The sequence below is a fragment of the Schistocerca americana genome, chromosome 3 (assembly GCF_021461395.2).
Source record: "Schistocerca americana isolate TAMUIC-IGC-003095 chromosome 3, iqSchAmer2.1, whole genome shotgun sequence".
Classification (NCBI taxonomy): Eukaryota; Metazoa; Arthropoda; class Insecta; order Orthoptera; family Acrididae; genus Schistocerca; species Schistocerca americana.
In genome coordinates, this window is record NC_060121.1 from 380,724,995 (window position 1) to 380,744,470 (window position 19,476).

The window sequence follows — 19,476 nt, forward strand, 5'->3', positions numbered from 1 at the left end:
ATTTTCGTCTCCATCCAATCACTGACTACTTCTTCCATAGACAAAAAAGGTATCAGCTGGTTCTATAATTTCAAAGCCAATTTTCTTTTCAATCTTACATTGCTTGAATGTTATTATAATTGATTTTCAGGCATGCTTCCAGTCTTGCTCTATTCATTGTTGTGTTTATCTGCCTTAGATACAAACAACACTGTGTCACAAGCAACACAAAGGTGGCTCAGTTATGTTCACTTAACACGTATTACTTCCTATTTATCAAATGATTCAAATACCTCTGAGCATTATGGGACTTAACATCTGAGGTCATCAGTCCCCTAGAACTTAGAACCACTTAAACCTAACTAACCTAAGGACATCACACACATCCATGCCCGAGGCAGGATTCGAACCTGCGACCGTAGCGGTTGCACGGTTCCAGACTGAAGCCCCTAGAACCGCTCGGCCACAGCGGCCGGCTCCTATTTATCCCCACATCAGACAACTTGACAAGGTAGATAGGCTACAGTACTGCATCTGCAGCAAATTCTCATGTGTAATAAAAATAGCTATCATCAGTGCCCCTTCTTTGAAGCTTACATACATTACAGGGAGATTAGCATACACAGAACACCATTTCACTAACTGTTCCATGAATTCCACATTCCAGCGATAAGACGATCCATGAGAACACAGCTCGTAATTTCCCAGTATGCAGATAATCGCTGACTATGTGGAGACATGTCGGAGTCTTGATTAAGGAAAAAAAAGGCGTGTAGTATTTGGTGCCAAGTGGGAGATAGGTTCGCCGGCCGGAGTGGCCGAGCGGTTCTAGGCGCTACAGTCTGGAACCGAGCGACCGCTACGGTCGCAGGTTCGAATTCTGCCTTGGGCATGGATGCGTGTGATGTCCTTAGGTTAGTTAGGTTTAAGTAGTTCTAAGTTCTAGGGGGCTGATCACCTCAGAAGTTAAGTCCCATAGTGCTCAGAGCCATTTGAATCATTTTGGGAGATAGGTTCACATATTTCAACGCAATTAGTGACAGGGAAATCATCAACTGTAACTGGGCGAAAACGGGCACATCACATTACTGTCCTCTGATAATGTCCGTAAGTTGTAGATCTTTACCACAAGACAGGTTGTAAGAGGCAAAAACATCTAATCATAAAAAGAGTTTTTCGACACTGTAATTGTTCTTGCTGCTGCTGTCTCAGAAAAAGCAATGCGTCACTATCGTTGGCCACAGCAAAGGTAACGAAACCCAGTAACAGAAACGAGTCCTAATAGCTTTACGATCGTTTCGCCTAAGTAACAGAAAAGTGAAGGGCAGCGAGCAAAAGAGGATAGAGAGGAATGAATGATACTCGCTGAAGAGATGCGTTCGGGTGCAATCTGGAGGCAACTGCTGTTGGACTAGACGTTGTGGCCGATCCTCAGATTAATGTGAACAAAAATCGCGTGTAGTGACCCGTGGCACTACACAGCTGAATGGTACTCTCAGGGTCAGTGGTCATACCAACTTCAATCGCAAAATAAACGGTATTAAAGCAACGAATGTAGCCAGTTTCCCGCTGTCAGATAGTGAAGCAAATGCTCCCAGATTCTCCCTGTTAAGCTTCTTTCTGTTTTTGTTTCTCAGTTAGTCACGGCACTTTCTTTTCCCCATCTTCATAAATTAAGTTTTATCGCGTTCCTCTTGTGCTCCCTCTGCTAACCCTTCTCTCAAACTCATATCTGCTGACACTCTGCCTGCCTGTAATTTGTTTGTATTGTACGTCACACGAACGAGTGGCGGATTTAGAGAGGTGGGCACAGGGGCACGTGGCCCCCTGCCCCCCCCCCTCTCCACAGGGTTTGTACAAAACATAAAACATCGCTTGTTAGAATATTGTATTCATGACTCACGCATTTCTCACGTAGCCGGCCGCTGTGGCCGAGCGGTTCTAGGCGCTTCAAGTCCGGAACCGCGCTGCTGCTACGGTCGCAGATTTGAATCCTGCCTTGGGCATGGATGTGTGTGATGTCCTTAGGTTAGTTAGGTTTAAGTAGTTCTAAGTCCCATAGTGCTTAGAGCCACTTGAACCTTCTTTTATTTTATTTTTATTTATTTATTTATTTATTTTTTTTTTTGCACGTATGTACTTGCAACTACGGCTGGGAAATGGTTGTAGTAGAGGCACTGCTATTCCTGTTCGGTGCAATCTGTTTCTCGTGCAATGAACGTGACGAACGTGATCACTTCAACAACTGTTTGTAAGCATACGTTATTGTGTTTGCTTCCCACTGTGAGTTAAACAGGAGACGGTGTGAGTAGGTCTAAGCGACAAATGCTGGAAAAACCGAAAAGGTGAAAGTGAAATTAAAGTTGGAGAAGAGGCATCACTTCCAGCAATTGTGGATTCAGCGTCTACTAGTAATTATTCTGTAAGTACTGTGAGTGATTTATGTGATGACGAGGCTACTGTGGATGAACATGATACCGGTCATTTGGTGAAAAGAAGTCGATATCTGACAGACGAGGAAATATTTCAATGGTTAAAGTACAGCTGGGCACCTCCTACCAAATTTTGCTTTCACAAGTTGCACAAGGTAATAAAATAAGATCGTTCCCGAGAAAATGACTGGAAGAAAATGTTTGGCTGGCCTACAGAAACAAATCAAATGGCAGATTTTGTAAAACTTACGTTCACTTCGATGGGGGGGGGGGGGGGGGGAGAAGGAAACAGTGTAAAATTAGGAATACCAGTGAATGAACCAATGAAAATGTGTAACAAAAACAACTGTAATTATACTGTCACCGAGAGAAAGAGTATCACGAGAGAAATATGGTTGCCTGCCAGAATTTCCTGCACATAATTGAAGGGAAGTCAACGGATTTTTTAACAAGAAAGGATGAGGTTAGAAAGAGAAGAGGGGGGGGCGAAAACAGAAAAAAACTAATCCCAATTATAAAGACAATAACGTGACGTGGAGTTCAGAATGTACCCTTACGGGAGGACAGAGATGGTGGATTATTGTTTGGTAAAGGCAGTCAGGAGATGGACATTGAATCAGTAGAAGTTACTTCAGAGGGAAACTTTTGTGCTTTACTAAAATTCAACATGGGTTTCGAAAACATCGTTCCTGTGAAACATAAGTAGCTCTTTATTCACATGAAGTGTTGAGTGCTATTGACAAGGGATTTCAGATCGATTCCGCAGTTCTGGATTTCCGGAAGGCTTTTGACACTGTACCACACAAGCGGCTTGTAGTGAAATTTCGTGCTTATGGAATATCATCTCAGTTGTGTGACTGGATTTGTGATTGCCTGTCAGAGAGGCCACAGTTCGTAGTAATTGACGGAAAGTCATCGAATAAAACAGAAGTGATTTCTGGCGTCCCCTAAGATAGTTTTATAGGCCCTTTGCTGTTCCTTATCTATTAGGAGACAATCTGAACAGCCGTCTTCGGTTGTTTGCAGATGACGCTGTCGTTTATCGGCGAATAAAGTCATTAGAAGATAAAAAAACTACAAAACGATTTAGAAAAGATATCTGAATGGTGCGAAAAGTAACAGTTGACCATAAATGACGAAAAGTGTGAGGTCATCCACATGAGTGCTAAAGGGAACTCGTTAATCTTCGATTACACTATAAATCAGTCTAATCTGAAAGCCGTAAATTCGACTAAATACCTAGGTATTACAATTACGAACACATAGAAAATGTTGTGGGGAAGGCTAACCAAAGACTGCGTTTTATTGGCACGACACTTAGAAAATGTAACAGACCTACAAAGGAGACTGCCTACACTACGCTTGTCCGTCCTCTTTTAGGATACTGCTGCGCAGTGTTGGATCTTTACCAGATAGGACTGACGGAGTACATCGAAAAAGTTCAAAGAAAGGCAGCACATTTTGTATTATCGCGAAATATGGGAGAGTGTGTCACAGAAATGATACAGGATTTGGGCTGGACATCATTAAAAGAAAGGCGTTCTTCGTTGCGACGGAATTTTCTCATGAAATTCCAATCACCACTTTCTCCTCCGAATTTGAAAAATTTTTGTTGACACTGACGTACTCAGGGAGGAACGATCACCACGATAAAATAAGGGAAATCAGAGCTCGTACGGAAAGATATAAGTGTTCATTCTTTCCGCGCGCTATACGAGAATGGAATAATAGAGAATTGTGAAGGTGGTTCGATGAACCCTCTGCCAGCCACTTAAATGTGATTTGCAGAGTATCCATGTAGATGTAGATGTATAGACGCAGACGATGAAATAGTAATACAACACATGCAGTGGGTCTCAAACAATGCGAGTTATGTCAGAAGGACAACACAAAATTATTTAACAGGGTGTCGTGCTGATGTTACTGCTGGAAAAATGGTTGATTCCATAAAGAACTCCAAATTTTTCACCATAGTAACAGATCAGACAAGTAACATATGCATCTCTGAGCAATCATCGTTATGCATACATTTCTTTGCTGTTGAGGGTAGTATTGTAAGGGAAGCGTTTCTAAAATTCACTGTTGCTGCTGACCTGACGAATGAAAACTTAGCAGACACCATCCTGCAGGAGATTAAAGCAAATGGCACTGTTGTAACTTGTTGCCGAGGACAATCCTATGACATAGCAGCGAATATGAGTCGTAAATTTAAAGGAGTTCAAGCAGTTATATCGCAGGAACAACCATTAGCAATTTACAGTCAATGTGCCAGTCACAGGCTCAATCCTTACACTAAGCAAAGTTTGCACTCTAAGAAGCATACGAAATGCTGTGGATGTAACTGGTCCAGTTGCGATCCTCATCAGGCAATCTAATCAACGAGGACACTTACTAGAGAGAAAAATACGGTCATCTTTACCAGCAGAAAAGATTCATACAATAAAGAAACTGTGTGAAATACGTTGGGTAGAGAGGCATGAAGCTGTCCTGCACTTTCGAGACATCGCTCCTTGTTTAACTATCGCACTGCAGAAACTATGTAACATTCACAGTGGAAGCAGCATTGCAACGAACGCATTTTCCGTATTCCATGCTATGCAGTCATCAGAATTTATTGTAAGTTTATGTGTACTTGCCAAACTGCTTGGGATAACATTGCCACTTGCTCGAGAACTACAAGACGAGGAAATCGATCTGTTCCAAGCAATGCAACTCGTGGAAGGAGCGTGTGTCAGCTTGAAAGAACTTGGTCAGGACAGTATTTTACACTTCCATCCTATTTTAAGGCAGCAGAATAACTTGCTGAGAAATTAGGCACTGAGATGAGAACTTCTAGCACAATGCCCTGCAAAAGAAACAAACGAATGCCCCAGCTGAGTCACACGAGGAATACTATACAATGACACTCTGCGTTCCCTTCCTAGATTTTCTGTGTAATGAACTGGCCTAGAGATTCCCCAAAGCACACCTTGAAGCTGTTGGTAATTTAAAGAAAGTAATACCAAATTACATTTCTGATAAGTCTACTGGGGCAGTGTTGAAGAACGCTGAAATATACAAAAATGATTTGCCACATTTCGAAGCTTCGGAAGGTGAACTGATGATCTGGAATCAATTGTGGGGAAAAAAAACAAGGCCGCAAGCCAACCTCCTCAGCAGAAGATGATAAAAGTTCATTAGTTTTACAAACATCGCAGTCCTCCTTTAGCGCCTATCGATCCCGCCTATCACTACTACTAGCACAACAGAAAGACCACTTGCTGCGCAGCGACGCATAAAAACCTGTCTTCGTAGCACCATGGCAGAAAATCGACTCAATCGCTTAGCTTTGATGCAGATCAACAGGAACAACAGAAGAACTGCTAGAAGTCTTCTGTCGAAAATTTACAAGATGCACTTGCAGTATTTTTGAGAGTGCAGTATTTTTCAATGCGTATCTGATGTTATACCGATATAAAATGTTTATTTAATTTGCCTTGCTGTAATTATACCAATAAAATTTGAATAAAACAGTTCAGTTAATTTTAAATTTATTCCAAAATCCTTATGAAGGACCCTACAGGTACTCTGTCACAGACAGAGGAGGAGGAGGATATTAGTGTTTAACGTCCCGTCGACAACGAGGTCATTAGAGACGGAGCGCAAGCTCGGGTTAGGGAAGGATCGGGAAGGAAATCGGCCGTGCCCTTTCAAAGGAACCATCCTGGCATTTGCCTGAAGCGATTTAGGGAAATCACGGAAAACCTAAATCAGGATGGCCGGAGACGGGATTGAACCGTCGTCCTCCCGAATGCGAGTCCAGTGTGCTAACCACTGCGCCACCTCGCTCGGTCACAGACAGAAACACTGTGTTGTAATCTATATTAGATGTAACTTGTAACATGCTCATCGTTGCGAATGTAATGTAAAATATGTATAATGCCTGGTTAGATGTAACAGATTGCGTGATAGCGCTAATCTTGCCAGCTAAAATAAATCAATACACAAGAAAATAATACTAGTACGGTTTTAATATTAACATTACTAATTTTCATATTATTAGTAATTTTCATGCAGTAGGTTCAAGGTGGTGGTGATGGAAGTAACAGAGCTTTCTATGATAGTTGTAGTGATAATTACACGAGCAGTCAAATAAGTACCTTCAAAGTAGGTGAGGTTGTCCGATTTTGGAATTTAAGCTTAAATATTTCTGAAATCAATAAAACTAATATATTGTCGTTTCTTTCAGAGCATGGGTATTGAACTCTTAGTAATAAAATTTATGATCTTTATTATCTTTTGGTCTAACGGATCGGAATAAAATATAAAAATAAACTGCGTTTATAGACGGGGTGAATTCGGACGATTTTATGTTATGTAATAATAGTGGATTGCTTACGACTCCAAAGTGACTTAAATTGGTGTGAAACGTTATCAATAATTCACAAATAAATCTAGCATGATAATTAAATTTTAATACCAAGTTCACACACAAAAACGTTTATGGACAAAAATAATGTGATTACAAATTTGCTTTATGAAATTCCGAAGAAACACACCTACAAAACGTGTTCACTGTTCATTGAACCCCAACACGTCAACTTCAAAGGAAATAATCTCCCCTTCAGCCCGCTACTGTGTCTGGAAAAGTTTTTAACGTCTGAAACCTTTTTTAACTTTTCGGTGACCTTCACCGAAGCGGTCAACTTAATCTCATTTGAAGGTAACAAGTAATAATAAACATCCGGCTTTATTTCTTCAGTTCATCAGATATACATACATTTGCATAAAAGGAGCACTTTCACAGCGACAACTCTTACGAACTCATCTGTGCGATGCAACAAACAGAACTGCGACCTACATGACTAACCTAGAAGTTAGCATACAGTAACTTAACAACAGTCACTTCCTCACTCCACAACTACACTGTTAAAGCCAATATTGTTGGAAATTTGTGGTAAGTTTTGTGGGACCATACTGCTGTGGTCATCGGTCCCTAAGCACTTAAACTAACTTACGCTAAGGACAACACACACACACACACACACACACACACACACACACACACACATGCCCGCGGGAGGACTCGAACCTCTGACGGTGGAAGCCGCGCGGACCGTGACAAGGCGCCTAATACCGCGCGGCTACACCGTGCGGCTACACCACGCGGCTCCAATATTGTTGCTGCAGGCACTGTGACACGTTATTACTGCTTTCACTAGGCAACATTCTTGTCGCATTCACGAATGTCATGAGGTCAACTTCTCCCTGAGTCTACCAAAAATTTGCAAAGTTTTATTTATATGTCGGTAAATAGGTAAGAATAATAGACTAACTTTTGTTGTTGCTTAAGTTGTTCTTGTGAAGGGTCAGTGCGCGACATACATAAGATCTAGACACATGATTTGTTTTGTGTCAGTCACACGAATAAAATTTTTAGTTAATTAACACAATTTAAAAAAATTAATCCTCTTGAAAAGATTGATATTCAGAAAGAAGTTCGGAATCCTTTGCATATAGCCACTGCCAAGACTTAAGAACATTCTAAAAGTAAATATAATAACTGAAATAAAAGAATTGTCATCACCAATGTGCAGTTATTTAACATAAAATATTTTTTGTACTTTTTGATCAACTTCATTCCAGTGGTCAACGTCAGCCCATTTGTCGATAATTAAGTTCGTTATTCTCTTAATGGCACCGAAAGTAGAAAGTGACAGAAGTAAATGTTACATAATAAAAATAGAGAATGTAGAGACAATCCATGGTTCTCCTTTCGTAAAAGGAAAATTACATCTGGCGGTAAACAGAAGATGATGTCATAGAAAACTTGAAACGTCCCCTTAGAAAACTTAATGAATTACTATGCAGATAAACCTCTTACATTATTTGATTTTCAAACAGCTGAGCAGAACTGAACGTACTCAGACATTTCGCTCTTTACCTGTTCTGATCAACACTAAACTGACACACAATATTTTTAGCGCAACGCAGTCTGACTTTCAATAAAGGATGGCCCTCACTGACATTAACCTATACCTTTCACAAATCGCTTACCTCGCAAAAATCTTCGTTACTCGAACTACTGCAATACAGCGAGCGCCATTATTGCCAGCTAAATAAAAGTTTCAAACTACTGAAGGCACTAACTACTGATAGGCATAGTTAGCAAATGAAAGATTTTGATAGAGAACAAACAATGTATTTACCTTAATAGTGTTCAAAAGTCATAATATATATAGCAGTTAATGGCATCCAGTCTTACAAATTTACTGTCTCTGATGGACACACGTCCAGATCATCCGCTCTCAAAACTCCGTCATCTCTCTCCCGCTTCTGGCGGCTCACCTCCAACTTCGCAACGCTACGTGTTGTTAACAGCCAACTGTCCAACACTACAATGGCAAATTCCAACGATGCCACCCAGCCACAGACTGCACACAGCACAGCCAGTGATTTTCATACAGAGCGCTATGTGGCGTTACCAATATAAGAACCTAAACAGCCTACTTACAAACTGATTATAGATTTGCATGAAAGCTATGCAGGTACCCAACAGAAAGTTAGAATGGAAGTTGTTGGATTAAAGAAATACAACGTTTTTTACCGAAAATTTAGGTTCAGATTTATCGCACAAACGAAAGACACTAAACAGGAAATGTAGTTATTTATAAGTTAAATTGTTATGATCCATTATTGTTTTTAAGAAACTTGGACTGTAAAAAAATCAATGACGAAATAATCTGTAATCTAGCTTTAGAAACTTTCGCCGGTACGACAACTGCAATACGCTTGTGAAAACACACTATATAGTTCATACAACTCATTTATTACGCATTATAAGAGTATTTCTATTAACTTCTCGTTTCCGAGTACTTTATATGCAGAATAAGCTTGAGGTTCTTAACGTCTCTTCGTCGTTGTCGTTTATCGTCATCAGCTTTTCGACATCCACTGCTGGATAAACATATCCTCTAGGCTTTTCTATGCACTACAATAATGATGTTGCTCCTGTAGGTTTTCTGGATTCATCAACCGCCTCTCGTTAAATAGTCATCTCGGTCTTTTCTTAAGCCTTGAAATACAGCAAAGAAATTCCTTGGCCCCGCTACGACTCACTCGCCTGGCTATACGTACTTCATTTTCATTACGGCCGTAACAGAGTCTACCACTCAGCCTGTTCTATGACGCTTTTGTTTGTTTTTCTAACGCTCCTTATTATTCCCAGCGTGCATCTCTTGATTGCTTGTTGGTTAGCCTTTAATTTTTGGATGTTGTTCACATTAAACGTCCGTGTTTAACTGCCGTAACTGGTAATGCGCACAGATTGCAAGTTATACTTTTCAGATACACTGGAAAATGTTTTAACATCCTGTTAGTATAACAACAGCTTTCCTGACGACATTTACTCTTTCCAACTGCAGTAAACATAAAACTGATTATTCATTGTTAATTCTACAGTTTTCCAATCGGTGCGATGCCTTATATTATGTCAGTCTTATTGTAACCGATCCCCAGATCTAGCTTCAAAATTGGTCTATTTATTCCTCTACTGGATGTTGAAAACAGAAGCAAAGAGTGCAGGAACCCGGCTCAGATGTGTACCGTTAATTATCCTTCACACTTCTCATTTCAAGATGCGATAACTTAATGTAAAACTGATGAGAATAAGTTTGGTGTTACAGAATTTCCTTGCCCGGCTTCTCTTCCAGTTCAACATGGGTTCCGCAAACAGAGATCCTGTGAGACTCTGTTTCTCCACGAGATCCACAACGCCGTAGACAACGGCTTCAGGAAAGCATTTGATACCGACCTTCTCTGCCATTTAATGAAAAAAAAAAAAAACCAGCTTATCGAGTATCGGAGCAGATTTGCGACTGGATCCAAGATTTCCTTGCAAATAGAACTCAAAACGTCTGTCTTAAAGGAAGAAAATCTACAGGTGTAAAGGTAATTTCCAGAGTAGCCCAAGGAAGATCTGTACAATATGTAGAAAGGTTCGGATGCTCTTTAAGGCTGTTCGCAGGTGATGCGGTTGTCTATAACAAAGTAGCAATGCCAGAAAATAGTAACGATTTGCAGAATGACCTCCAGAGAATTGATGAATGATACAGGCTCCTGAGTTGACCCTGAATGTAAAAAAAATGTAACATATTGCGCATACATAGGAAAAGAAATCCACTACTATGCACATACACTATTGATGAGAAATCGCTGGAAACAGTACCTACCGTAAAATGTATAGGAGTAACTATCCAGTGCGATCTTAAATGAAATGACCACATAAAACAAATAGTGGGGAAAGCAGATGCCAGACTCATATTCATCCAGGAACGAAGTGGCTTATAGGGCGCTTGTTAGACCCATTCTTGAGTGTTGTTCATGTATCTGGGATCCTTACCAGGTGGAACTGATAGAAGAGGTGGAGAACGTCGAACGATGAGCGGCACGTTTTGTCACGGAATCGTTTATCTGGAGCGAGAGCGTTACAGGGTTGCTCAATAAACTCCATTAGCAAGAGTTACAAGAGAGGCGTTGAAATTCCGAGAGAGCAATTTCCGGGAAGCGTTGAACAGCATACACTACTGGACATTAAAATTGCTACACCAAGAAGAAATGCAGATGATAAACGGGTATTCATTGGACAAATATATTGTACTAGAACTGACATGTGATTACATTTTCACGCAATTTGGGTGCATAGATCCTGAGAAATCAGTACCCAGAACAACCACCTCTCTCCGTAATAATGGTCTTGATACGCCTGGGCATTGAGTCAAACAGAGCTTGGATGGCTTGTACAGGTACAGCTGCCCATGCAGCTTCAACACGATACCACAGTTCATCAACAGTAGTGACTGGCGTATTGTGACGAGCCAGTTGCTCGACCACCATTCACCAGACGTTTTCAGTTGGTGAGAGATCTGGAGAACGTGCTGGTCAGGGCAGCAGTCGAACATTTTCTGTATCCAGAAAGGCCCGTACAGGACCTGCAACATGCAGTCGTGCATTATCCTGCTCAAATGTAGGGTTTCGCAGGGATGGAATGAAGGGTAGAGCCACGGGTCGTAACACATCTGAAATGTAACGTCCACTGTTCAAAGTGCCGTCAATGCGAACAAGAGGTGACCGAAACGTGTAACCAATGGCACCCCAGACCATCACGACGGGTGATACGCCAGTATGGCGACGATGAATACACCCTTGCAATGTGCGTTCACCGCGATGTCGCCAAACACGGATGCGACCATCATGATGCTGTAAGCAGAACCTGGATTCACCCGAAAAAATGACGTTTTGCCATTCGTGCACCCAGGTTTGTCGTTGAGTACACCATTGTAGGCGCTCCTGTCTGTGATACAGCGTCAAGGATAACCGCAGGCATGGTCTCCGAGCTGATAGTCCATGCTGCTGCAAACGTCGTCGAACTGTTCGTGCAGATGGTTGTTGTCTTGTAAACTCCCCCTCACATGCGTCACCTTAATGACCACGATGAGAAAATTCGAGAAATTAGAGCCAACACAGAGGCTTGCCGACAATCATTCTTCCCACGCGCTAGTCGCAAGTGGACTAGGGTTTGAGGGCTCAGTTAGTGGTACAAAAGTACCCTCCGCCACACACGATTAGGTGGCTTGCGGAGTACGATGTAGAAGTCGATGTTCCGATTTTGTCAATATCCCGTTGAAGGCTAATAGTAAGTGGCAGCATGTATGGTTCAAATGGCTCTGAGCACTATGGGACTTAACTGCTGTGGTCATCAGTCCCCTAGAACTTAGAACTACTTAAACCTAACTAACCTAAGGACATCACACACATCCATGCCCAAGGCAGGATTCGAACCTGCGACCGTAGCGGTCACGCGGTTCCAGACTGAAGCGCCTTTAACCGCACGGCCACTCCGGCCGGCTGGCAACATGTATGTCAGTGTTAAAAACCCCTGCTACGTGAAGGCCTTCCTGCCTCGACCGTGTCCAGTATAAGCTGTTCGTGGCGGCCCGGGCTGGCTTGAGGCGGCCGGAGCGCGTCGGAGCCCCCCTCACTTTCAATGAAGCCGTGCAGTTAAGGCGCGTGACCTGAATATTCATCGGCACAGCCGCAGGGATCTGCGTTTGAGAGCGCTAATGTGCGCGCCACACCACTGATGACAGATCTCGACTGCAGCCTCTGCGGCCTGTAACGAAACTAGCTCTGATGATATTTAATGTCAAGCCTTATTACAAGAAACCCACATGTACAATGAAGCGCCAAAGAAACTGGTATTAGGCAAGCGTACTCAAATACAGAGATATGAAAACAGCCAGAATACGGCGCTTCAGTCGGCAACGCATATACCAGACAAGTGTCTGGCGCAGTTCTTAGATTGGCTACTGCTGCACTAATGGTCATTAAAATTCCTACACCACGAAGACGACATGCTACAGACGCGAAATTTAACCGACAGGAACAAGATACTGTGATATGCAAATGATTAGCTTTTCAGAGCATTCACACAACGTGCTAACACGAGGAAAGTTTCCAACCGATTTCTCATAAACAGACAGAAGTTGACCGGCGTTGCCTGGTGAAACGTTGTTGTGATGGCTGGTGTAAGGAGGAAAAATGCGTACCATCACATATCGGATTATAGCCTATCTCGATTGCGGTTTATCATATCGCGACATTGCTGCTCGCGTTGGTCGAGAACCAATTACTGTTACCAGAACATTGAATCGGTGGGTTCAGGTGAGTAATACGGAACGCCGTGCTGCATCCCAACGGCCTCGTATCACTAGCAGTCGAGATGACAGGCATCTTATCCGCATGGCTGTAACGGATCGTGTTGCCACGTCTAAAAAAAAATGGTTCAAATGGCTCTGAGCACAATGGTCTTAACATCTGAGGTCATCAGTCCCCTAGAACTTAGAACTACTTAAACCTAACTAACCTAAGGACATCACACAAATCCATGCCCGAGGGAGGATTCGAACCTGCGACCGTAGCAGTCGTGCGGTTCCGGACTGAAGCACCTAGAACCGCTCGGCCACCACGGCCAGCTGCCGCGTCTCGATCCCTGAGTCAACAGATGTGGCGTTTGCAAGAACCATCTGCATTTACAGTTCGACGACGTTTGCAGCAGCATGGACTATCAGCTCGGAGACCATGGCTACGGTTATCCTTGACGCTGCATCACAGACAGGAGCGCCTACAATAGTGTACTCAACGACGAACCTAGTTGCACGAATGGCAAAACGTCATTTTTTCGGAATCCAGGTTTCGTTTACAGCTTCATGATGGTCGCATCCGTGTTAGGCGACAGCGCGGTGAACGCACATTGGAAACGTGTATTCGTCATCGCCATACTGGCGTATCACCCGGCGTGATGGTATGGGGTGCCATTGGTTACACGTCTCGGTCACCTCTTGTTCGCATTGACGGCACTTTGAACAGTGGACCTTTCATTTCAGATGTGTTACGACCCGTGGCTCTACCTTTCATTCGATCCCTGCGAAACCCTACATTTGAGCAGGATAATGCACGACCGCATGCTGTGGCCCTGTACCGGCCTTTCTGGATACAGAAAATGTTCGACTGCTGCCCTGGCCAGCACGTTCTCCAGATCTCTCACCAATTGAAAACGTCTGGTCAATGGCGGCCGAGCAACTGGCTCATCACAATACGCCAGTCACTACTCTTGATGAACTGTGGTATCGTGTTGAATCTGCGTGGGCAGCTGTACGTGTACACGCCATCCAAGCTGTGTTTGACTCAATGCCCAGGAGTATCACGGCCGTTATTACGGCCAGAGGTGGTTGTTCTGGGTACTGATTTCTCAGGATCTATGCACCAAATTGCGTGAAAATGTAATCACATGTCAGTTCTAGTACACTATATTTGTCCAATAAATACCCGTTTTCATCTGCGTTTCTTCTTGGTGTAGCAATTTTAATGGTCAGTAGTGTACTTGTGCCGATTTTCGGCACGATTGTGCTCCGGCCGCGAGTGTTAAGGTCGATATCGGCCTCGCCAGAGATACTGGGGCGCCGAGTTGGCGGCGAGTGTCTCTCTGACGACGAGGAGAGGAAGGTTGAATAGTACCGAGCGAGGAGGACAGAACGGCAAAGTGTTGGGGTCCGGATGATCCGGATTGTACATTAATAACTTTGGCGCTCTGTGGTAATGAACTGATGGTGAAACCGAGACGCTTGGGAATTCAAAGCTGCTGTGGAACGACAAGCCGTGGGCTCTGCAATTGTATGGACGAAATATATGGCGAGCTGTGGCCGATGTCGTTTGTGGGTGTTTTGCCACGGCAGATAAACAATACAGCGTGGGCCCAACCTGAACACGCTGTGCTGTAGCATGTTCGCCCACAATAAGGATGTCACGCTATTGGAGAAGAAAGCAGAGGAATACGATACGTGTACTAACTTTCAGTGACTTACACGGTGTTAGTTTACTTAACTGTGTGGAGATTGAGCAGTAACTGTCAGTTTTCAACGAAATTTACGGTTGTGTAAAAGTGTGCCAATGCCGGATGGGCGTTGTCATAAAGTTATTATATGTCTTATTTGTGAACATAATTTTCTGTTATCAGGGTTACTCATTGGACGAATTTGAAATTGTGAGTTCTGCGCTGTAGTTCAGCGGGTTATAAATACAGGAATTTGACAAATATTCTAACTGTGAGTTTTGGGTATGTTTTTATATCTGCGAGTTAAATGAAAGTGAATTTTGAAGTTTTTAAAGTACCTTTCTACCATTACAATTCTGTAAGTTTTTATTTGGAAGTGATGTTGTTTGCTACTGTTATTGTTTGAGAATTTGTTAATCGATTAATCAAAGGAACAGATATTTAACCAGCATTTCTATGAAGTGTTTTAAGACTTGTTTTTCAGTGAACTATTATTAATAAGTTACGTAAATCAGTAAGGTTGTGTAAGCAGTTATTGAAGGTACCCATATCTACGAGTATTAGCCAATCAAACATGGCCAGTTGGAAACGGGTATTGATGTAACATTAGGGGACTAGAGGCTATTTATTAAGTTGTGGCAACGCTAATCCTGTTGTTTGTTGTTGTTGTTGTTGTTGTTGAAGTGTCTAGCCGCCCCTAAATTAAATACTAAGTCCGCACATACTACAATGGCACATTATCAAGATTTAAGGGTGTTTGAACGTGGTGTTGTAGTCGGCCCACGAGATATGGGACACAGCATCTCCGAGGTAGCTATGAAGCGGGGATTTTCCCGTACGAATATTTCAGGAGTATACCATGAATATCAAGAATCCAAACATCAAATCTCCGACATCGCTGCGACCAGAAAAAGATCCTGCAAGAATGGGACCAACAACGACTAAAGAGAATCGTTCAACGTGACAGAAGTGCAACCCTTCCGCAAATTGCTGCAAATTTCAATGCTGGGCCATCAACAAGTGTCAGCGTATAAACGAAACATCATGGATAGGGGCTTTCGGAGCCGAAGGCTGTTCAGAAGATATCTCCACCCCCTCGTTCTCTTACGGATTTATGGACAGCCCTGCAGGATTCATGGTGTCAATTCCCTCCAGCACTGCTTCAGAAATTAGGCGAGTCCATGCCACGTCGTGTTGCGGCGCTTCTGTGTGCTCGCGGAGACACTACACGATATTAAGCAAGTGTACCAGTTTCTTTGGCTCTTCAGTGTAGTTTCCGTGACAATGCTGTCATTGAAAAACTGTATGCTAAGTAAAATATTGTATTTTGATCCTGAATGAGCCAAACCCTTTCTTCTAAATCAAAATCAGTCGTCAATTCCACAACTGGAATATTTTTTGCACTTAACTTTGTAATGGTACTTGAATTACGTAACCATTACGGCAGCTCACCTCAACCTCTCGATACCAGCAATATTCTACTGTGTTTCTGTAAAGTAGTTAACATATTTCTGAGACAAAATTCAGATTTGATTTCATTAATGTAGAGGTACTTTGATACATCGATTAGGAGTGCTGATTACGTTTTTACATCACCATTGTCTTAACTCGCAAACGTTTAATCTCCAAGAATCGTTTATGAAACACATCTATAAAACTTTTGAATATCGCAGAATAACACCCAGGCCTTTTTGCATCCGAGCTTGGAATCGTCACCACCTAGATTTTGGACGATTGAGTCATGAGTTCACAACGAGACCAGCGTGGGAAACACGAAAAGATGAGTGCCTAGTTTATCCATTATTTCATGAAATGACTTTATTAACTGTGCTCTAATGACACCTGCCACATAATATAACTTTGTTGTTGCCCGAAAATGCAGTATTTAGCAGCGTGAGCAACACCACAAGCATAATTAATTTTTGACCTTTGTTGTGGTAGGGTTGCTAGAACTTCTTTTGACGGATTATCTTCTTCGGAATTTCAGTAATGTCTTATAACATTGTTAAAATGACGCGAAACTAGTATCGGACTGTTAAGAAATCATTCGTTAATGAACCATAATGACATGGCACATCTTAAAATGTGCCACCAAGGGAAAAACCCCATCACACCCCACTCAGATTTAATGGTAAGATGGCCCACTGGAAGCCCGTCAAATAGTGAAAACAGATCAACCATGAAAACAGGAACAAGGTGTACTGAACTGTGGAACATAGAGCAGTGTGTAAGAGCCATGGCGTAGTCGTTAAGTGGGTACAGTGTTGGACTGCAAAGCGAACGAGCCAAATTCAAAATTCCCTCGTGCCATTTATTTTTCATTTTTTCACATCATGAACTGTCCGTCTGATCACTGAATTGTATGTTCTCTTTCTGTAGTAGTCTTGGGAGTAGTCATTCTATGCATTGTTTATAGAACGTGAGTACGTTACTGTCGCAAGTAAATGCGATGGGTAGTGAGAGCACCCGAGATATCACGTAGACGTCTCACAGAAATGAAAAAAAAAAAGAAAATGAACGGGTGTGAACTACGTTACAACAAAGGAATTCCGTCTAAAGTTCCAAACGGAAAGCAACTTCACATACGTTAAAAACATATGTTTTGACAGAGTACAGAGAAACTGTGTGATTGTGAAACTGTTGCGTTCATTTGTTGCAGCTTATGGGACAAACTGTTACGTTTTCATCATTTCCTTGGGAGTGATCACATTCACATTCATACGAACACCTAAATCTGCCGGGCAAGGAGGCATATCTCACTCACTTACCAGGGCCACAGATTAGGTGCTTCGATAAGAGATTCCTATCATATCACATATGTACTGTCAATAATGTCATGTATGACACAACAGACGTGTTGTTCGCAATTGGTTTGAACAACGTTCTGAACACTTCGAGCGAATGATTTGGCCACCAAGGTCGCCCGACATATATCACATCGAATGTTTATGGGACATAATGGAGATATCAGTTCGTGCTAAAAATCCTGCACCGGCAACGCTTTCGCAATTATAGACGGCACTATGGCTCAATATTTCTGTAGATTCCTTGCCACGTCGAGATGTTGCGCTACGCCGGGCGGAGGAGGCCCGACAGGTTATTATGAGGTATCCCAAGACTTTTGTCACCTCAGTGTACTGGATATTATTAAATGATTAAAAGTGTCACTGCATGTTCCATGTTGCAGGTTGCCTGTCTAATGGCGGGGGATCGGCTGACGCCAATGACTCTAATTACGCCGTTGCACGAAACACAAAATAAGATTAGGCAGGAATGGGGATGTAACGGTCGCGTAATTTTCCCGTTACATTCTAGCGGCAGCCACAGGTTCAGCAGACAGCTTCGGCCGTGGTCCCGGTGCTCGGCAAACGCTAGTCGGCTTAACTGTGTCCCCATAGCGTCTATTTCGGTGTCCCGTTGCGTAACAGTCGTGTGACTCAGGAGATGTCGCCCTGGCGACCACGTCCAGCCCCCACCTGCAGATGCGCTGACTCACCGTGGCGCTCCTGCCTCTACCCAGCATGCGCCGGGCAGGATGGCGCAGCGGTGAAACGCTGGACACGTATTCAAAAGGACGGTGGTTCAAATCGCCATTCGGTAGTCAAGGTTTAGGTTTTGCGCTGTTTTCCTAAATCTCTCAAGGCGCTTGACGGAATGGTTCCTTAGTAAAGGACGTGGGGTCTCTCGAGCGGGTGCTGCACTACGTGAAAATCCATCAGTATGCCATTTACGACTGTTTATGAGCGGCCGGCTTAACTCCATCCGCATTTGTCCAGCTGCCGCGTAAACGCTATCGAGTGATTCTATGATAAGTCAAAAATGGTTCAAATAGCTCTGAGCACTATGGGACTTAACATCTGAGGTCATCAGTCCCCTAGAACTTAGAACTACTTACACCTAACTAACCTAAGGACAGCACACAACACCCAGTCATCACGAGGCAGAGAAAATCCCTGACCCCGCCGGGAATCGAACCCGGGAACCCGGGCGTGGCAATAAAATGTCTCCCACGTTTAAGCAGCTTGATCTCTCCACTTACTTGGGTTAGGAAGCTCTCCTTTTATCTACTCAGTGCCTGCTGGCTTGTCTAAGAACCTACAGATTTCATCACTTTTGGTTTTACGTTTTATGTGATATAAGTGGCAAAATATGATCCAAAAAATTTGCTGCAAAGATACGTGACATTTAAATCTTTTTATCGGCCGGCCGGGGTGGCCGAGCGGTTCTAGGCGCTTCAGCCTCGAACCGCGCGACCACTACGGTCGCAGGTTCGATTCCTGCCTCGGGCATGGATGTGTGTGATGTCCTTAGGTTAGTTAGGTTTAAGTAGTTCTAAGTTCTAGGGGACTGATGACCACAGATGTTAAGTCCCATAGTGCTCAGAACCATTTGAACCATTTGTTGAAATCTTTTTATCTCAGAAAAGAAACCTAATTTATACTTGAGTTAACCACCATTTGAAAGAGAATTCTATTCTCTATAAAATAGCAAATTTCCATTATTGCTTAATTATCTGAGGATCTAAAAAATGGAAATGGGCGTATGGCATCGTTCGACGGGAGGCCCCATTCGGGGAAGTTCGGCCGCCCAGTGCAAGTCTTATTTCATTCGAAGCCACATTAGGCGACTTGCGCGCCGGTGATGAGAATGAATTGATGATGAGGACAACACAACACCCAGTCCCCGAGCGGAGAA